Genomic DNA, 20811 nt, shown 5'->3' on the forward strand with positions numbered 1-20811 from the left:
TCTCTCCAAAGTTATCACTGCTTTCTTAATTGCCTAATCTAATGGTCTTTTTCTCAGTTTCCAACTTTTTTGACCTTTGCCATTTAACATTGTAGATTGTCCTGTGCTTCTAGATGCACTCTCTTCTCTATAGTTTTATGACAATGCTTTAATTCTCTTCCCACTCATCAATAGTTCCTCAGTATTCCTTGCTAGTCCTTCATCCATGTCACACCAATTAAATGCGAATGTCTCTCAAGACAATGATCTGATTTCTCTTCTCTTTTTATTCTATACTATTTCACTTGGTGATCTTATCAGCTCCCATGAGTTCAATAATTCTTTCTACATAAGCATTTCTCAGATTCCTTATATCCAGTCTTCAATATCAGTGTCATCTTGGACTCCTCACTCTCTATGCTTTTGCACTGACTGTCACCCATGGTTATAATCTGCTCTCTCCTTATTAAAATCTCATTAGACCTTTTCTTTTTCCTCCCAGATGCTAATGCCTTGCTCTCTAAATTTACCTTCTAACTACTCTGCATATATCTTGTAAGAACCTAGCTGTTTACCTAGTGGTCTCCCCCATTAGACTATGAGCTCTTTGAAGACAAAATATATTTTTGCTTTTTCTTGTATACCCAGAAATTGGTACAATGCTTAATTTACATGTAGTGAACGCCTAATAAATGCTTCAGAGACAGGTAGCACAGTGGTTAATAATATAATTAGACTAATTTTTTAAGAATATTTCTTTGGCAGTTGCATGAAAATCAGATTGGAAAAGAAAAAGACAAATTAGAAGCCAACTGCAATAGTTAATGATAGAAGTTATGATGGTCTGAACCAGGAAGTTAGCCATTTGAGTAGAGGGGAAAAGATTGATCCAAGACCTGTTGTTGAGCTAGAATTTGAAACTTTACAACTAAATAGATATAAGGAGAATGGAGCATTGAAGACGCTCTGAGGTTGAAAGTCTAGGTGACTAGAAGAATCATGATGCTTTTGAGAGAAACAGGGGAGTTCAGATGTGAGTTTTAGAAAGGAAGATAATGAATTCTCTGTTAGAATGCTGAGTATGACAAGTTTACAAGACATCTATTTGGAAATATTCAATAAACAACTGGTGATTAAGTAATGGAGTTCAGAGGAAAGAAATAAATGGATATATAAACTCATGGAAGCTGATGAAATCAAAGAGGAAAAAAAAGATAAAAACAAAAGTGAAAGAGAGAAAGAAAAGAAGAGGGAGAGGAGATCATTATCATTGTCAAAATATTTTTCTCCTGTTCTTTCCATTTGCCAATTCTCTTCTTCCACTTTCCTATTCTATAAGAATTGCTTGAGAAAGAAGAAAAATATGGAACAGATAAGTCAAAGGAGCTACAGCTGATATGCACAAACACATGATCATTTGAATTGAAAAATCTTCCAAGTTTCTAGCCTGTTTCTTAATCTCCCCCTAGAGTGAACAGCATTCCACATTGTCCTGTAAACTGAAAGACCAAGATAGCAAAGGAGAAGTAAAGTCCACTATGACAGTCCCTACAGAGACACTAATAGAAAGAATAGTGGAAAGTTTACCAGGGTTGCAGTTATTTAATCTTGCTACAGTATGAAAAATCATGTGTTTACATTTGCTGGACATCAGCAAAGTTCAGCTATTAATCCTGTTATTAAGATCCATGGTCTTACTCCTTTGCCATTCATCACTGTACTTTTTTAGCCTACAAACTAGGCAAACTTTTTTTAGTACAATGTTGAGTACAGTACTGACCTATTCTCATCCTTTTGTTCAAGAGTCATGGCAAGCCCAGATGAGAAGACCAGTACCCACAGTTTTAAGATTCAAAAGGAAAATTTGATAGTGAAATACTGTGGAAGTTTTTAAGTACTTGATTTCTAAGGTATTTTAGTGCAGTTTATTCTGATTCATCCAAAATTTCAGTCTTTTATTGAATCCCAGAACAAACCACCTACTAAGTCAATGACTATTCCTAAGAGCCTTTGGACAAGGCTAATTTATTACCAAGCATGAATTGCTCCCATATAAATGTTCTGGAAAAAATATTTTCCCTAAACAGGTACCACCAGTTAATGTATAATTGCTATGGATACTTGCTCTTCCCAAAGATTCTGAGTGTATTGGTAGGAGAGTGTGACCCACATTTATGAGGAAACTTTTCCTGTCTCTTGGAACTTATGTTTTCTAGCAAATTACTGTATGGATGGGTCAGGAGGAAGTAAATGTATTTGGGTCTGAGAGCATAATGCACTACAATTTTTAGGTGGATGTGTATTCACAGAATATCTTGAGCTTGGGGTAGCTATTCTTGGCCTTCAATTATGGAAAGATATCCCAGGAACCACAGAAAACTTTTCTGAGCAGTAAAATGTTGTGATATAATTGTTACTGAATGCATAGATAATAAAGGCAGCAGAAGTGAATAAAGAAGTCACTTCATTAATATTCACTCTATTGTGGTCTGTTTATATAGTTCTGGGGGTTTCTTGAAAGAAAGAAAGACAGACTGACAATGAGATAATCAGACAGACAGAAAAAGACAGAGAGGGTAGCTAAGTAGCACTGGACCTGAAGTCAGCAAGACTCATCTTCCTGAGTTAAAATTCAGCCTCAGACACTTACTAACTATTGGATCCCAGGCAACTCACTTCACCTCAACTGCCTAAAGAGAAGAGAAGAGAAGAGAAGAGAAGAGAAGAGAAGAGAAGAGAAGAGAAGAGAAGAGAAGAGAAGAGAAGATGAGGAAAGGAAGGAAGGGAGGAAGGAAGGAAGGAAGGAAGGAGAGAGGGGAGGAAAGTAAGAAGGAAGGAAGGGTGGAAGGGAGGAAGGGAGGAAGGGAAGGAGGAGAAAGGAAGGAAGGAAAGATGGGAGGAAGGAAGAATGGGAGGAAGGAAGGGAGATTTATAGTTAGATCATATCTAACTATATGTAAATGTATACATATATGAATGTGATGAAAAGATCATATTAAAAATATTGTCTCTTTTTACTTAGGCAACAGAGAGTGTGATACAGGAGAAATGGCAATGGCTGAACATCAGTATATTCTTGTTAACATCCTAGTTCTGCCCTGGAATCAGAATAAATGCATTTGAATCCCATTTGCACCCTCATTCGTTTTGTGGCCTGGTCACTTGCTCATTTGCAAAATAGAGACTATAATATCAGAGATGGGTGCTAGGAGGTGTCCAATGCATTAGCACAACCGATCCTGGAGAAGAAAGGAGAAAGAGTGGCGGTTCCTCAAATAGTGTTGTGGTAATGACCATCACAACATGACAACTCAAAGATGGAAGGATTGAGAGGAAAGACCATACAGGTTAGGATGTTGCTGGTTGTCATAAATAGTCATCACATAGCACATGCTAGCACTTGCCCAGCATTGCTGGTGTACCCTGGTGCTTCACTGTTATGAAAGAAATCAAAACCATTTAAGGTCAAGAGACCCAGTAACCAGACCATCTCCAACAGTCTTGTTTCCTAAAATTCAGGCCCCAGATGGAATGATTCCAATAAAGGCAAGTGAGAAGGAAGCTTGCACAGCATACCTCCCACTACATTAAACATAATTTTGCAACTCACGCCTCCAATCATTTGGTTGGTTGCTGTGGTCATCTTCCATACAAAGGACTAATAGGAGTAGTAGTTCTCCTCTACCATTTTCTAATATTATGTAAATTATTATTATTTGATTAAATACTAGTCAGTTGGCATAGATCTTGGCAAAACCAAAAATAAAGGCAGTTTATTTCAAATAGAGAAATCAGAAATGTGTATTGGTTTCTCGTGGACTTTTTTTTTTCTATTTCAGGAAGATTCCAGACCCACTTGAGAGAAAAGTGTTTTTTTATCTCTTCTCTACCTTTACTCACCAGTCCTAGCTGGAGGAAAAAAGGAAATCCTGGAGTCCATCAATAAAATTAATACTGACTTTGAAAGGAAGTATGATGTAATGGAGAGCACATGACACAGGCCATTAAAACTCCAAGTTTGAATTCCAGCCTTGATATTCAGTTTTGTGACTATAGCTGGGTTGTGTTTTATGATTTGGAACTAGAAATAATAAGATAATATCTGCATCACAGTATTGTTGTGAGGAGATAACTTTGTCATTTTTATAGTTTGGTCAACTTATCAGTAAAAACAACAAAAACCTTTATTGTTACTGCCTACCATTAAGTTGTAGGAAACACTATTTAACCAAAAGTAGGTACTGTATTAGTGAAGGTGAATATGGTGATTTTTTAGCACTGTATCTTTCAAAGATTCTAGACATATTGAGAGCTCAGTCCCTGCAACCCCAAGTTGTAGCAGCTACATTTTGGGGAGCACAGATGGGGATTTTAGCATGTTCGATCTAGAAGCTGGTAATTAAGTAGCAAATTGGGGGAAGTTGTGCTAAAAGCAGCCTCTGAATTAGAATTTATGAAGGTTCTAAAGGAAAACACCTAAATTTCCATCTAGAAGACTCCATTTCTATCTCTGTATCAGGTCTATTTATATCCTGTATCATGCATATCCTGTATCATTTGACCATTGAAGAGGGAAGAAAATAAGTACAACACAGTTTCTGCTTATAGTCAAGCATTTTATTTCTGTGCAAACACAAATAACTGCAAGGTAATTGGCAATAAGTGTCTGAACATCTTCTATAGCAGGATTCTATTGCTGAAGCAGCAGAATGTTATTTTTAAAAGAATCATATATATGAAGTCCAAAGATAAAGACTCAAACCCTAAATATGGTACTCCATAGCTGTTTGAGCCTAAGAAAAAGGTCTCTCAAACTGTCTGGACCTACTTCCTCAGCTGAGGTACTCATGATTATCTCCAAGATCCCAGGTTGTTTCATATTAGATAAATGATGCTTTTCTTTTTTGCTTGAGATTTTTTAAAAACCAGCTCTACTAATTTACCTCTAAGGAAATCCTTCCTTTTATTAGCGACTTCTTGTGTCGAAGGATACAATTTATACATGACTAACTGCTGTTGTAATGGAACCTTTGAGAGGCAATGAGAAAAACATCTTAATTCACCAGAATGAAAGTCTGAATCCAATGGGGAACACTACACAACAGATGAAATATTTAAGGATCAAATCTGATAGACTATTTAGCCCAGTTACAACTTTAAATATTCAACTAATAGGTTCTTTTGAACACTTTCAGTTATATGACAGAAAAGTTAAAGGCGAAGAGGAAAATGGAAAAAGAAGGCATGCTTATGGAGCTGTTCTCTTCATTGCTGGTTAGGATTGCAACGCATGGGAGACAGATTTTCTTCATCCCAAGATCTAATCCTAGAACCAGGACAAAAGCCTACCTGGTGAATTGGTGAATGTATGTAGACTCCTATTTCCTGCACCTTCCTTCCAACCTCAAGTAGTAATTAGGGTGAAGCAACCAGGATATGCCCTGTTATAATTTAACAAATATTGACAGTATTTATTCTCCTTCAGCATAGAAACACCTGATTTCAGTCAGAATTTTTTTTTAAATAGAAAGCTACCAAAATAGTGTATCCATATCCCAAAGTAAGTTCCTCCTTGTCCCATTGTTTACTTTTCACCAGCTCTTCACTCATCCCATGACAGACTCCCTGATCCACAGTCTTGTGGAATATTAGTCCCTGACTCCCCCCACTCCTTTGCCTACATCAACTGAGTTGCCCTGAATGGTTATGGGTCTGCCTCCAACCTGCAATTACTAAGAAATATTTACTAAGTGCCTGCTGTTTATAGAGGATTGTGCTAGTTACTGGGATTATATGGACAAGGTTCATGCCTTGTCAAGGACATGTACATAACAGTACAGGCATATACAAATAGTTAAATTGGTGGTATAAATATAGGTGATAATTCTAGTTAAGATGGTGCTGTGGGAAGTCATAAAAGATTCCAGCTTTCCCATATTTATTCTTGAAATGGTCTGTAGAAGACACCAGAACAAATAAAGACCAAAATATCCAAAGAGAAACATCAAAAAACTCCTTCAAACCTAGGCCTGCACAAAAATACTTTGAGAGATTGAGATCACTTAAGGATACCTCTCACTATATTAAAGGGAAGCTATCATGAGCTTAAATGAAGAGCCTGATACCTGTGGAAGGAACAAAACCAAGGACGGGGCTTGTGGGAAAGGGAAGGGACAGAAATTTACAATTGACTGAGGGCAGTCTACTGTCTAGATTGAAGTCTAATTGGGAACACTGTCAGCTTTCTGAGCACAGGTACAAAAGTAGAGGGTCAAGCCAGTAGCAGACCCCGGAAAATTCACTAGGATCAAACAAGACTTGACTACTACATCCAAGAGTATAAGAAGAGGAAGATCTTAGCACTAGACCAAAACCCAAATGAAAGACTGAGGATGGAGATGGGAGATTCTAAAACAAAAACATTCATTGCTGGAAACAATATTATAGGTTAACAGATACCCAAGATATAAGCTTAGTCTATAATTATCATCAGTAGAACCACAAAGAGGGCTGGCAGAGAGAGGGGGAAATGACTTTGACACCAAGACAATGAGAATATTTAAAAGCTTATGTGGACATTTGTTTTGCATGACTTTATACTTATAATGGATTTTGTATTTCTTGCCATCTCAATAGATAGGAGAAAAATTGGTGAAATGGATGGAATCTGGAACTGAAAATAAAATACAATTGATTTTTAAAAGAGTGCCACAAAGAAATGAAACAAGAGTTGTTTTAATGGAATTATAAGTCAAAGAAGAATTTTAGAGGAAAGAATTTGAAGGAGAATAACTAGTTTGGAACAGAAAGTGGAAATCTTACCCAAGTAATGGATCTCTGAAAATTAGAGCAGATCAAATAGAACTCAATTGAGTTCAAATGAGTAAATATGAAATAATAGAATGAAAATGAAAAGAATGAAAAATAGTGAAGAAAAATTAGTAACTACTATCAAAATAAAGAAATCTAAGGACATAGAATCCTCCATCTCTAAATTTCACAAAAGTCTAAATACCATATTTTTTAAAAAATCATAATTGAATGCTGCTGAGATTTCTAAACTTAGAGAATAAAATTAAAATTGGAAAAAAAAAGAAAAAAGTTGACTCAGGAATGTTATCATCAACATTTAAATGTTTAAGGTCAAAGGAAAAATAGGACCAGAAATAAATTTAGTTCCAAGAAATAATAGTCAGGATCACTCAAAACTTGGCAGTGACTATTACAATGAGGAAGGAAAAAAATCATGAAATTAAGATATTTCAGAAAACAAAAGATAACAGTTTAAAATCCAAAATAACTACTCCCACAAAACTAAGTATGCTCTAATCAGATTACTTGCTTTCAAGGGGAGCAGGGAGGGAGAAAAAATGTGAAACTCAAAATCTTACAAAACAATAAATATTGAAAACTCTCTTTGCATGTAGTTGAAATAATAACTAAATAAATTTAAATTTTAAAAAGATTAAAAAACAAAACTGAGTATGCAAGGAGTAAAATAGACCTTTAATATAATCTTTCAAATATTTTTAATGTAAAGATGAGAAATGAGTAGAGACTTTGATTTTTAGACATAGGAGTCAAGAGAAACCTTTAAAGATAAAGATATTTGAACAAATGAAAGAGACTAAATAATCATTGAAGTAAAGAAGAAACAAGTATCCCAATAAAATTCAAATGTCCTAATGAGATTTCACATAGATGACCTGGTTTTACAATATGATTTTCTCATATCTTATAATGTTTGCTTCAAATTCCTACTGACAAGAAGTCCACTTAGGCTGTCGAGTAAATGTTTACAAATAACAATAGAATTGCTCTCTCCTCATCCAAGCTGTCTCTTAACTTGAGGTTTATTAATCAGGTAAATAAATTATCGTTGCTATCACTGAGTTTTCAGTGTTGTTATATGTCAAGTCAACATTTGGAATGTGGAAATAGGCCTAACATAGTAGACTGACATTTTTTTTACACACTGAAATTTATCACTATTAGTTAAAGATTAAGAGACTAATATTAAATCAGAAACATAGATATCAGAAATATTAATTCCAAATTAAAGAATATCAGATTAGACAGAACCTAAAAAAGAATAGTTGGATTCACCCTCATTCATATATCATCATCACTACCACCACCCCACCTCCCCAACACAGACACGCACACACACACACACACACACACACACAGGCACACATTTGATATAGTAATGAATTAAATTTGATAGGTAAATGGACAAGGATAGGGAAAGACAGAACAGGTTTAAGAGAAAGGATAAAGTTGGGGAACATATAGTCATAAGCACAATAAAATTTAACTTTACAGACTAGATCATAAACAATATATTAGAAAGAAAGAAACAGGAATCCAGATATGGGTGGACAGAAGACAGGAAACAGTGGAAAGAGATGGTTAAATAGCTCACAAAATGTTAATCATATTTTTTTTCATTCACTACTCTTTTCTTTGTAAAGAGAAGGATAAGGGAGAAAGAGCAGATAAGGGATACAGATATAAAGAAAGGAAATTCACAAGTAACATAAAGCAGAAGAGGATAGAAGAATGTATGTTGAAAATTTATTATGCTTCAGAAAAATCAAAGAAAAGGTAGGAATCATGATTTTAGATAAGGTAACAATAACAAGAGATGTTTAAAAGGGAAACTATAAGTTTCTATTAGTAAAAAAATTTTACTTAAAGGTATCATAGACAATAAAATAGCCCAAATACAGTATATAAATATATATATATATATATATATATATATATATAAAACAAATAATATAGAATCTAAGTATTTAAAGAAAAGTTAATAGAAATATAAGGAGAGACAGAAAGTGAAACCTTAAGAGTTGGGGAGCTCAATGAATCTACTTTAAGACTTAGACAAAGCTAATAAAAAAGATAAATGAGAATTAAGCTAAGAATCTGAATAGAGCTTTCAAAAAGTTAAATATGACAGATCTCTGACACTGACTAAATAGAAAAATAAACACCTTTAATCTAGATCTCAGAAACATAGGAAATTTTTACAAATATTTGCTGTATTACTCTATAAAAATCTCATAACAATTTTTAAAAAACACATGAAATTAAAAACATATTTTACCAACTAGAGTGCAATAAAAATATATTTAATAATGGGTCTTTGAAGGAATGATTGGAACTTGAATGAAGCTTAGATAAAATTATCTTTGGCAGCATAAAAAGTGAATAGAATTTAAGCATTTATAATTTATGTGATCCTGTGAGTCACTTAACCTCATAGAATCTTAGTTTCCTTATTTGTAAAATGAGATGGTTAGATTTAATGACTTTCAAGTCCTTTCATCACTCTACGATCCTATGAAAAATGGAAGATCAAAGAACAAATCAATAAAAAATTAAAGTTTCAACAAATAAAATGGCAACAATAAAATAAAAAAATTGTTGGGACACAATCAAAGCAGTCCTGGGGAAAAATGTATATAGCTAAACCCTTTCAGCAACAAAAGAGAAAGACTAGATTAATGAATTTTTTGTGCACTTAAAAAGCAGCAAATAAAATATCTAAACAAAACCCAAAGAGAAATCTCGAAAAACAAAAAAGTTTAATAAAACAGAAAGAAAAAAATTGAATGATAATAAAGCTAGAAACTGTTTTACAAAACTAACAAAAATAGAACAATAAATTAATAAAAAAAGAAAGAAAACCCAAATTATCAATATCAATAATAGAAAGGAGAATAAAGAGAAAATTAAGAGGAAATGAAATTATCAGAAACTATTCAATCATGTGACAAAATATTCACTTAAAGAGTGAAGATCCTATTAAAGACACAGGGGTAAGAAGTTTTCTTTTCATGAGACATAGGGTCTTGCTTGATACCAGGTTGCTGAGCCATGGCCTTTACTTGATGATGTTTGTCTTTCATTCTCAAAGATTATGTCATCAGGTAGGCAACAGTATGATAAGCACGTGAATTGGATTTGAGTGGGGGGGGGGGGGCTGTGCTAAGTCACCAGCCTTTTTTTCTTCTCCAGAATCATGTGGGTCCAGTGGCCAGATATGAACCAGGACAATTGGAAATTCGAGGCAATCAGGGTTAAGTGACTTGCCCAAGGACACATAGCTAGTAAGTATTAAGTGTCTAAAATGAGATTTGAATTTGGGTTCTTGTGTCTTCAGGGTTAGTGTTCTATCCACTGCGCCGTATAGCTGCTCTACATTTGAAGAGCCTCTTGAAGCTAGAAAAGGAACAGATTTCTAATAGTCAACTTTGAAGCACTGTGATTTCATTCTTCCCCAGTCTCTCCTCCTGGACTTTCTTTACTCTGCCCCTGAATCCTCCTCACCTTGGATGTTCACTCTACCCCTGGACTTCTCACTCCAGAAAGAATGCTTTTTCCTGTGGCCCTTTCTTCTGATTGACTAGTTCTCCAAAAAGATTTTTTTTTTAATTTAAGGCAATGGGGTTAAGTGACTTGCCCAAAGTCAAACAGCTAAGTAATTAAGTATAGGAGGCAGGATTTGAATTCAGGTCTTCTTGACTCCAGGGCTGATGCTCTATCCACTGTGACACCTAGTTGCCCCACCTCCAAAAAAATTGTAAGGAAAATTCCTAGGCCAGCCATGACTTGATTCTTTTTCATATCATACTCCTGACTCTGGATTTTCCCCCCCACATCTTCTGTTGATGCTTGATCTTTCCGCATTAATATGTAAACTCCTTGAGAGCAAAGAATCTTTTTTTCCTTATATTTGTATTTACAGCACTTAGCACAGTGCCTAACAAACAGTGAGTGCTTGTGGGTTTGTTGAGATTTGACTTTTAGAGATCTTTAGTATGAACAATAGCCCATCAAGTAATTTCCAGTAGTCCTGTGGGGATTTGTCCTGACTGCTAAGAAGATGACATTCAGTTCCTGTTATCTTTAAGCATAATGTAAAAATTTCTTTAAGATTTTTTTTGCTGTTTTTTGCCCCTTTTCTGAACCCCCCCCATCCCTCAAAAAGCATAAATCACTAATGAAGACATGCTTCAGCATATTTGCCATGAGGGGAACAAGAGGAAGACTTGCCAAGTTGCTTCCCTTTTTAAATTCTGTTATTCCCCCCCCTCTCAAATAAAGGGTTGACTTGATTATCTCTAAGGCTGCTTTCAGATCTTATGTTTTCTGATTCTAAATTACCTACCCCATGCTAACCAGAGCTAATCAAATATTTTTTATTGTACATCTCAGTTTTACAACCATAGATGCTGGGTTTGTGTCTGGATGAATCCATATATCCATTAATCTTGGGGCTTCTATAGCTTTAATGAGAATTTGAATATCTTCATTGCTGCCAATTAGATCAATTCCATTTAGTGGTAAACTTACTTCTTCAGTTCAATTAGCATAGTCATAATTAACATAGAAGGAAAACTGCAACCAGAAATGTTGATGCTAACTAAGGGTAGTTTAGACAGTTTAGTAAATTGAAGTGAGAGGGGGAGTTAGAAGTCCTGGTCTTCCTAAATCTCCTTTAAAGGAGGAAACACAAACAGTCTTTTTTTTTTAGGTTTTTGCAAGGCAAATGGGGTTAGGTGGCTTGGCCAAGGCCACACAGCTAAGTAATTATTAAGGGTCTGAGATCGGATTTGAACCCAGGTACTCCTGACTCCAGGGTCGGTGCTTTATCTACTATGCCACCTAGCCGCCCCTAAACAGTCGTTTTTTTGACAGTCCTTACTTAGCAGTCTTTAAGATGTCAAGAAAAATTTTGTCCTGTCTCACTCTGATTTGTCTAGTGCTTTAAAATTTAAATATGTTGTAAACATGAACACAGCATGTTCCAAAACAAGAGGAATACACACACACACACACATATATGTATAAAACATTTGAATGGTAAGTGGAGAAGACTGACAAACTAGCTAGCTCTTGGCACTCTGGAACATACCCACAACCTAACTACAGCCATCCAATCCAGTAACTGTCCTGATGCCTATTACTCTGCATAACTGTGAAACTTGCTTCTTGTCTGTACCCTTGAAACTGAAATAAAATTTAATGAGAATCTTTGTTAATGTGAGAAGGAAAAAAAAAGTCCTGGTCCTGAAAGAAGAAAGCTTTTTGGCTTTTAGAAATTTTAATACCAAAGACTAATCAAAGGCTAATATCCTGCCCATGGAAGACTAAACAGCAGATTCAGGAATCAGGATCCCTTTTATCATTTTGGCTATAGTTTTACTGTGATAAATCACTTTTTAGCTTAAGTAATGCTATCCCTACCCTTCTCTTTTTAGTGGCTTTCAAGTCAATATGTAAAAAATATTAACAGCTCTGCTCATTTTTTTTTTTGCTTTAATTCAGACTTGTGATTTCACCAGTGCAAGGAAAAGCCATCACCCTTACAGCTAAAACTACAGTTTTAGAGTCTTTGGGAATTGCTTTGAAGTTAATAAGGGCTTAAGGGATTGGTCTACCAACCATGAGACCTGTATCCAAGTCTTTTTGACTGCAGAGTCACCAACTATCAGCTACTTTTGAAGTGATGAAGAAATGCATCTGTGAAGAAATGTGATAAATCTGTGAAATTCACTCATCATTCATTTCAGGAATAATAATGTAGCCAAGAGATTAAAATTCAGATAAATGTGATTAAGGCTGTCTTTTTTATTTTTACAAAAGGACTCAACTTAGTTGAATTTATTAACTCAACAATAATATTTAAGTATATTGTTCCAGACTGATAAGGGTGGTAAAGGTTTATAAAACATAACCACAAGAAGTTTATAATTTAGTTAAAGTTTATAATCTCTAGTCTTTAGCCCTGATATTGAATGGAGTCACTGTCTTCCTGCTCTCTTTACACACCAAAGGCAACAATAACAATAATAAAAGTAATTCTGGAACCAATTTTATACTTCTTTCGTGGTTAGAAAAATGTGACATCAACAACCATTGGCCAATAATTCTATAAGTCTCAGTCAATAAAGCAGCAAAATAGTTTTCCTTGCCCTTAATCCTATGTTTAGAAAAGCAGCTATTTGTTCTAATGAGTGCTATGGCTCTTTAGGTCAAGCTCAGTATTGTACCATGTGTTCATTTGTGCCGAAGCAACTTGGAGTAGGTAAACAAAACCCTATATCCTAACCCACTATGAGAAAGCATATGGACAGAAGAAATTGGAAAGGCATCAGCTTTCAGATCAACAAGAATAATGATTCCACTTTTTCCAGGTTACTATTATCTTTAATAATGTTGGTAATAAACTAAAATGAGGATTCTGCTTTAGTTTCTAATAGGCTTATTAATCTCCACTGATATCCTGCTTACACAAACAGAAATGCAAAGTGGCTACTGCTTGCATTATAGTAGCATCCCAGGACAAAAATATGAGAAATATTTATTGATTTAGGGTTGGAGCTCTGGATACTGCCAACTGGTACATGTAAGCAGCAATTCCAAACAGGTTCTGAAAGGATGGAAACTGGCCAAAACAGATCATTCTAAAAAAATTAATTTGGTGTAGGAAAACTTACTCTATTATGGTTAGCACTATGAGGATGGAAACTTGGCAGATTTGTGGAAAGTCACAGAGTTACTATTGTGATACAATGGGCCTGAGTTTAAATCTCTGTTATTTAATACTTATGTGACCAGAGGCAATCCCTTTCCTCTCTTTGACCTTGATTTCCTCCTCTGTAAAATGAACGGATTGATTTGAATGAATTTTCAAAATCTATTATTATTTAATTCAGGTTTTTTTGAATTATTCAAATGAGGCTGAAAACTGCTTCCCTCTAACTTCTAATTGGTTCTTGTTTCTTTCCTTACCTCCTACCTCCTCTCCCACAGCCCTGATGCAGAACAGGTCTAATTGCCATTCAGATGACTGTTCTTTGAGGACAGTCACTGGGTTCCCCAACAGTCTTCTCTATCATGAACCTATCATCCCTGGTATCTTCAGCTATTCTTGCATCCCAAGTCCCTCCCAGTGCCATGTACATACACAAAGCCCTCCACTCTATCATTCTCTGGCTACTGCACTGAAGACTGGAGGATATTCAGCATACAAAATACAGCTGCCCTTAGTGTTCTCAGCTTTCTTCTCACAGTCCTCCCAATATTCATTATTTCTAGGCTGCAAACTTCTTGTAACTTTGACAGAAGTTCTTAGAAAGAAACAGTCATCTTTCTGTTAGTCTATAAGCATTTGTTAAGTGCCTCTGATGTGGTAATTTAGCTAGTGATGCAAAGCAAATAAAGTCTCTACCCTCAAAGAGGCTCATAATCTGATTACAATGATCACTGAATGACACCATTCACTTTCTGTTCCCCAAATGAAATAAATGGGAACTCCCTGAGCTTCACAGGTTCAGGATTTCTCACATAGTATAGGAGAAGAAGAGACAGAGAGACAGGGTCAAAGAAAGATGAGAGAGAGAGAGAGAGAGAGAGAGAGAGAGAGAGAGAGAGAGAGAGAGAGACAGAGACAGAGAGACAGAGAGAGAGAGACAGACAGACAGAGACAGAGATAGAGACAGAGATAGACAGAGACAGACAGTGAGAGAGAGTTCCTTTCAAACTTTTTGAGGTAGGTTGAGGATAAGCTGGAAGCTTCATCTGAATAACACTAAAAAAAATAATAAAATTCTATGGCTCTATGGGGGTGAGAAAGAGCTGGGCAGAGCAGCAGTTCAACTGCTCTCCTTTGAAGTGTACCTAATTGGCAGCAAGGTTATTTTAATTGGTTTTTAGTAACCTACAATTTAACCTTGCCTAGTGAATCTATCCAAGACAGAGTACAAGATTGCCCTCTGCTGCCTGAAGATAAAAAGTGCTTCTTTACTAATTTACATCCTTTTAGAAACAAAGAAAGCTTCATAGCCAACTTGGATTTTAAAGATCAGCTAGTCTGACTGACCTCTTTGCTTTATAAATGAAGTGATTTGATAAACTTAATGCTAACAGATGAATGTGAAGCTTAAAGAATATGGAGAGAAGACAGAATTGCTTCCCGCCCTTGAATTGGTAACAACCAATAACTATTTAAAAGGAAAAATCAGCATAGAAGATACATTATTTAGCAACTTGAATGATCTGAAGTCTTCAAGCAAAAGAAATATAAATATATATACATATATACATGCTTAGGCATACAATATGTGTATATGCATATACATGCTTGCATGTAAATGTATATATTTCCCACTGCTACCCTCAAGTGTCAACTAGAGCAAATTTAATTTTTTCCCTATCAAATACCTATTCAAATACTTGCTGTCTGGAAGAACTGAATTCTTAGCTCACCTCCATCATGACCCTGAGGAAATCATTTCTTTTCATACACAAAAATCTATTTCCTCTACTGTAATATAGATTGCTAGATCTCAAGTGAAACTTTAAAGCTATAAGAAACTTTAAAGTGTTTTATGAGTATATATTGATATTTCTGTTATTATTATTGGAAACAGCAAACTTGTTCCTTCTAGGTCTCAATTCCTTCAGCTGGTCCTCTGAAGGTTTTCCAGTTAATGAACTCTTTTCTAACATATAGAATCCAGAATTGAAAATATCTCCACACCTGGTCTGCTAGAATAGCTTATCTAGTCCTAGACACAACTTTGCTCAGTGCACCTGAGATTACAATAACCTTTTAAAAATGCAGTAGAGCATTCTGGTGACCCATAGTGAGTTTACAATCCCACCAAAAGCACTGAGTCTTTTTTCAGTCAAACTACTCTTTTAGTCTTATCCCCCCACCTTTCTTGTATTTATGAAGCTGAATTTTTGAATTCAAATGTAAGAGTTTAGATTGGTTTTATCTTCTTAAATCTGACCCATTCTTCTAATCCTAGTTTTTTTCCAAGATATTCTTGGATCTTTTCCTTAAGTTTGCTATCTTTTTTTCCTCTCGGTTTTGGGTCAAAAGGAAATTGGAAATTAATATCATCTATTCTTTATCCAAATAATGCTTACTAGCACAGGCCCTAAAGTCCTTGATAGGCTAGAAAGATGGTTCAAATGTAAAAAGAGCAAATTTAATAGAAATACATTTTGTAAAATCCTGTGTTAAGTTTAAAAAAAAATAAATTACAGAAGTACAGTACAAGATTAAGGAGATCATATCTGACAGTATTTCCTGTGAAAAAGACTCGGAACTTTCAATTAATTCCATTAAAATGAATTAATTAACTGAAAAGACTAATGCAATCAGGCTTTATTAATAGAAACATTGACAAGATGAAGCAAATGGATAAATGAGTGAGTGAGTGAGTGAGTGAGTGAGTGAGTGAATAAAAAAGCTTGCTATGTGCAAAAAACACTGTGCATTTAATACAAATAGAAAATCAGAAACTGTATCTGAGTGCCCTGAAGGAGCTCATGTTCTAATAGGGAATGCTATACAGATGGCATTTCTGCTATAAAGCAGCTAGAAAGGTCTGGTGATGGTCATTTAAGCACAATCTGTTTCTGTTGTTATTGAACCCTTTGATAGTGGCAAGAGAAAGTATCATTCTCATTGTACTCTGCTGATCAGACCAAATCTGATTTGATATGTTTGGTTTTCACCCTTTAAAGAAGGTGAGATTCTATGGTTTCCAGAAGCACAAAACTTCTGGGAGTCATGTAATTGGCAGAATGATGTCCATGAATTGGGGAATAACTGAACAAATTGTGGTATATGTATATTATAGAACATTATTGTTCTATTGGAAACTAAAAGGGATGGGAATTCGGGGAAGCCTGGAAAGACTTGCATGAACTGATAATAAGCGAGATGAGCAGAACCAGAAGAACATTGTACACCCTAACGGCAACACAGGGGTGATGATCAAACCTAATGGACTTGCTCATTCCATCAATGCAATAATCAAGGACAATTTTAGAGTACCTGTGTACCTCTGTACCCATAGAAAGTACTGTGGAGTTTAAACAAAGACCAAAGTCTATTACCTTCAATATTTTTTATTAAAAAATGTCTTATGTACTACATAATTTTGCTATCTCTAATATTTTATTTTCTCCTCAAGAATATGATTTCTCTCCCAAAACATTCAATTTCGATCAATGTATAGCATGGAAACAATGTAAAGATTACCAAACTTCCTTCTATTGGAGGATGGGGGAGGGAACGGAGGGTGGAGGAAAGATTGTAAAATTTCAAAACCTTACAGAAAATGATGGGTAGAAATTACTATTGTATATAATATATATCAGCCTGCCTTCTGTGGTTGGATGGATGGAGGGAGGGAAGCAAGATTGGGGGAAAAATTGTAAAATTCAAAAAACAAAGAAAAAAGATTTCTTTCCTTATTTTAGGCAAGTGGCTAATTAGGCTAATTTTAAATGTTGGGTCCTTTTTTCATGAAATGCTCTCATCAGGTTTCAACTATGTCACAATTGTTCAATAGTTTTTAATTTGTATTTTTTAATAATCTAAGTCCAGGACTCAAAATTAGTACAAAATTTCATTTCTATAACTGTAGTTCTTTTCAATAATTGAAATAGCGGAGGCAGCATGGTACAGTAGAACAATTCCCAGACTCTAAACTATGGTCTTGGTCAATCCTAGGCCTCAGTCTTCCCATTTATAAAAGGAAGAGTACTAGACCACAGGACATTTGAGGTCCTTTCCCACTTTGAACTATGAAACTTGATTCAAATTTCTGCTCCATTATTAACCTTTCTTTTTTTAAAATTAATTTATTTCTTTTCATCCATTTGTACATATATATTTCCAAATTACAAAGTTTCCCTCCACCCTCCCTTTTCATGCCCCTCTTCTCAGTTGGGAACGGTCAAGTTAGCATTTTACATACATATTTTTTTTTTTTGCAAGGCAAATGGGGTTAAGTGGCTTGCCCAAGGCCACACAGCTAGGTAATTATCATTAAGTGTCTGAGGCCAGATTTGAACTCAGGTACTCCTGACTTCAGGGCTGGTGCTCTATCCACTGTGCCACCTAGCTGCCCCCATAAATATTTTGTTAAACATATTTACAAATTATTTTTGGCATGAAGAATTAGGATTAAGGGAAAGAGATACATAAGAGATAATTTTTATAAAGTGTTCATCAGATTTGATAGGGGTGTTTTTTTCTATGTGTTTTGTTTTGTTTTGTTTTTCTTCCTCTGGTTGGGGATAATATAGTCCACAATCTGTCAAATACGGTTGTCCAAGCTCTCTAGACTGCTGAGAGGAGTTGCTTCCATCAAGATTGTTCACCTTATGATATTGATGTGTAAATTTTTTTCTTGGCTCTACTCCCTTCACTTAGCATCAGATCCTATAAGTCATCCCATGTTTCTCTAAAGTTCAACCATTTATTATTTCTTAAAGAACAATAATATTCCATTGTATTAATGTACAATAACTTGTTTAGTCATTCCCCAGTTGATGGGCATCCCCTCAATTTCCAATTCTTTGCCACTACAAAAAGGGGTTGCAGCCCTGTTTGTGGTGGCAAAAAATTGGAAATTAAGTGAATGCCCTTCAACTGTGGAATGGCTTAACAAACTGTGGTATATGGAACACTATTGTTCTATTAGAAATTAGGAGGGATGGGAATTCAGTGAAGCCTGGAGGGATTTGCATGAACTGATGCTGAATGAGATGAGCAGAACCAGAACACTGTATACCCTAACAGCAACATGGGGATGATAATCAACTTTGATGGACTTGCTCATCCCTTCAGTACAACAACCAGGGACAATTTGGGGCTATCTGCAATGGAGAATACCATTATGATCTGAGAAGTGTGTATTTATTATTTCTGCCCTTCTGCATTTGATTTTAAGGTTTTTGTACCCTAGGACATGGCCAATTTTGGTGAAGGTGCCATGTACTTCTGAGAAAAAAGTATATTCTTAAAAAAAGAAAGAGATATATTCTTTGCTGTCCCCATTAAGTTTCCTCCAGAGGACTATCATATCTAAGTTTTATAAGGTTTCATTCACTTTAACTTTCTTCTTGTTTATTTTGTTATTAGATTTATCTAGTTCTGAAGGAGGGAGGTTGACATCTCCCACGATTAAAGTTTTGCCATCTATTTTTCCTTGTAATTCACTCAACTTTCCTTCTAGGAATCTGGAAGCTATCCCACTAGGTGCATACATGTTTAGTAAGGATAAAGTGTTTTAATGATATGCCTTTTAAGATGTAGTTTCTTTCCTTATCCCTTTTAATTAGATTGATTTTTTTCTTTTACTTTGCCTGAGATTAGAATCACTATTGAATGGAATATTCGCAATAAAACCAGGGTCCTCTCAGGGTTAAGAAGTATTAAAGGAAGAACAATTATTCAAACTATTTCTAGAATAAAGCCCCTTGTATTCCAAATAGATGGCTCACTCTCCTAATTTTTGATAAGACTACTTTTACTGACTACTAGAAGGATAGTAGACTTTTTCCCAGGAGAAAAACCTTGTATTCCAAAGAAGCTCAAAAGTCTCCTCTTCTTTGATGATAAGTAGACTGTTCCTAGACCTTGCATTCTAAGATGAGTTATACTACCTCAATTAGATAGTTATAATCCTGAAGGTTATTCTCACCATCTGGATAATAAGGTAATAGTTTTATGAAAACCTTTCATTCTTTTCTCTGTTGTTGGAGTAGATTTTCACAAGTAGAAGTGACTAGTAGAAGTGACTCTGAAGATGAACCAATGATTAGACAGAGGGATGGGTGATAAGGAGGAAGAAGGGATGGCATTAGGCCATGTAATTTTGCTTGACTGTCAATTCAGGGCAGCTCCTTGATCTTCACTACATTTGTGACACTTGGAGTGTGCCCTTTACTTGAGACAAGCCAAAGTAAACTTTTTTTTTTTTGCTCCTAGGAGTCTCTATATTTTTTAAGTAGATTTTTATCCCATATACTACTCCAGATTTTTTTACTTCAGCTGAGGCATATTTTGCTCCAAACTTTTACCTTTACCCTGCGTGTATCTTTCTGCTTCAAATGTGTTTCTTGTAAACAATATAGTTGTAGGATTTTGATTGTAATTCATTATGCTTTCCATTCTGTTTTATGGGACAGTTAATCCTATTTACATTTACAGTTAAGATTACTAATTCTGTATTCCCCTCTGTTATCTTCCTCCATTTATATTTATCTCTTTCCTTTTCTATTATTCCTCATCACCAAAATTTTACCACCATCTTTTAAAAATTTAAATTTTAGTTTATTTTCACTTATACCTTCCCTTTAATCAGTTCCTTCTTCCCTTATCTTCCCCTTTCCCAGTGCTCCCCTTCCCTGTAGATTGTTAGATTTTTAAACTCATGTGGGAATGTATCTTATTCCCTCAGTGGGCTAAATCTATTGAATAGAATTTATACAGCATTCACATTTTCCCTTCTTTCCCTCTAAAATTATAAATCTTTGTGCCTCTTCCCTTGGTGCTCTAATATTATTAATCAGGTAACATCCATCAGTCACAGTTCTTGATTGCTTAATAAGCTATTGTTATCAAGATAACATCACAGATTGTTTACTTGATTGTTTGATAGGCAGCATTGACTCAAATTGCATCAAATTATAATTATAATCATTTTTTACCTTTCCCCTTTTCAAGTATCTTTCAAGTACACACAATCTTCTTCCCGAGCCAAAGTATCATCCAAAGCCATATCATTTCTTGAACTATTTGTGCCCCCCCCATTTTCTTTTGCACTTTACCTTCACACCTCCCTACCCTAGGTACTTAACACCTTGTTAAATGAACCAAGGCCCTTTATTTCTCCCCTGTTAACCCCAAGGGTAATGGCACCCAAGGAGGAGGGGATTGCATTAGGCCAGGTAATCTTGCTTGACTGTCAGTTTGGGGCAGTTCCTTGATCTTCACTACCTTTGTGAGAC

This window comes from Macrotis lagotis, chromosome X, assembly GCF_037893015.1.
Source record: "Macrotis lagotis isolate mMagLag1 chromosome X, bilby.v1.9.chrom.fasta, whole genome shotgun sequence".
NCBI lineage: Eukaryota > Metazoa > Chordata > Mammalia > Peramelemorphia > Peramelidae > Macrotis > Macrotis lagotis.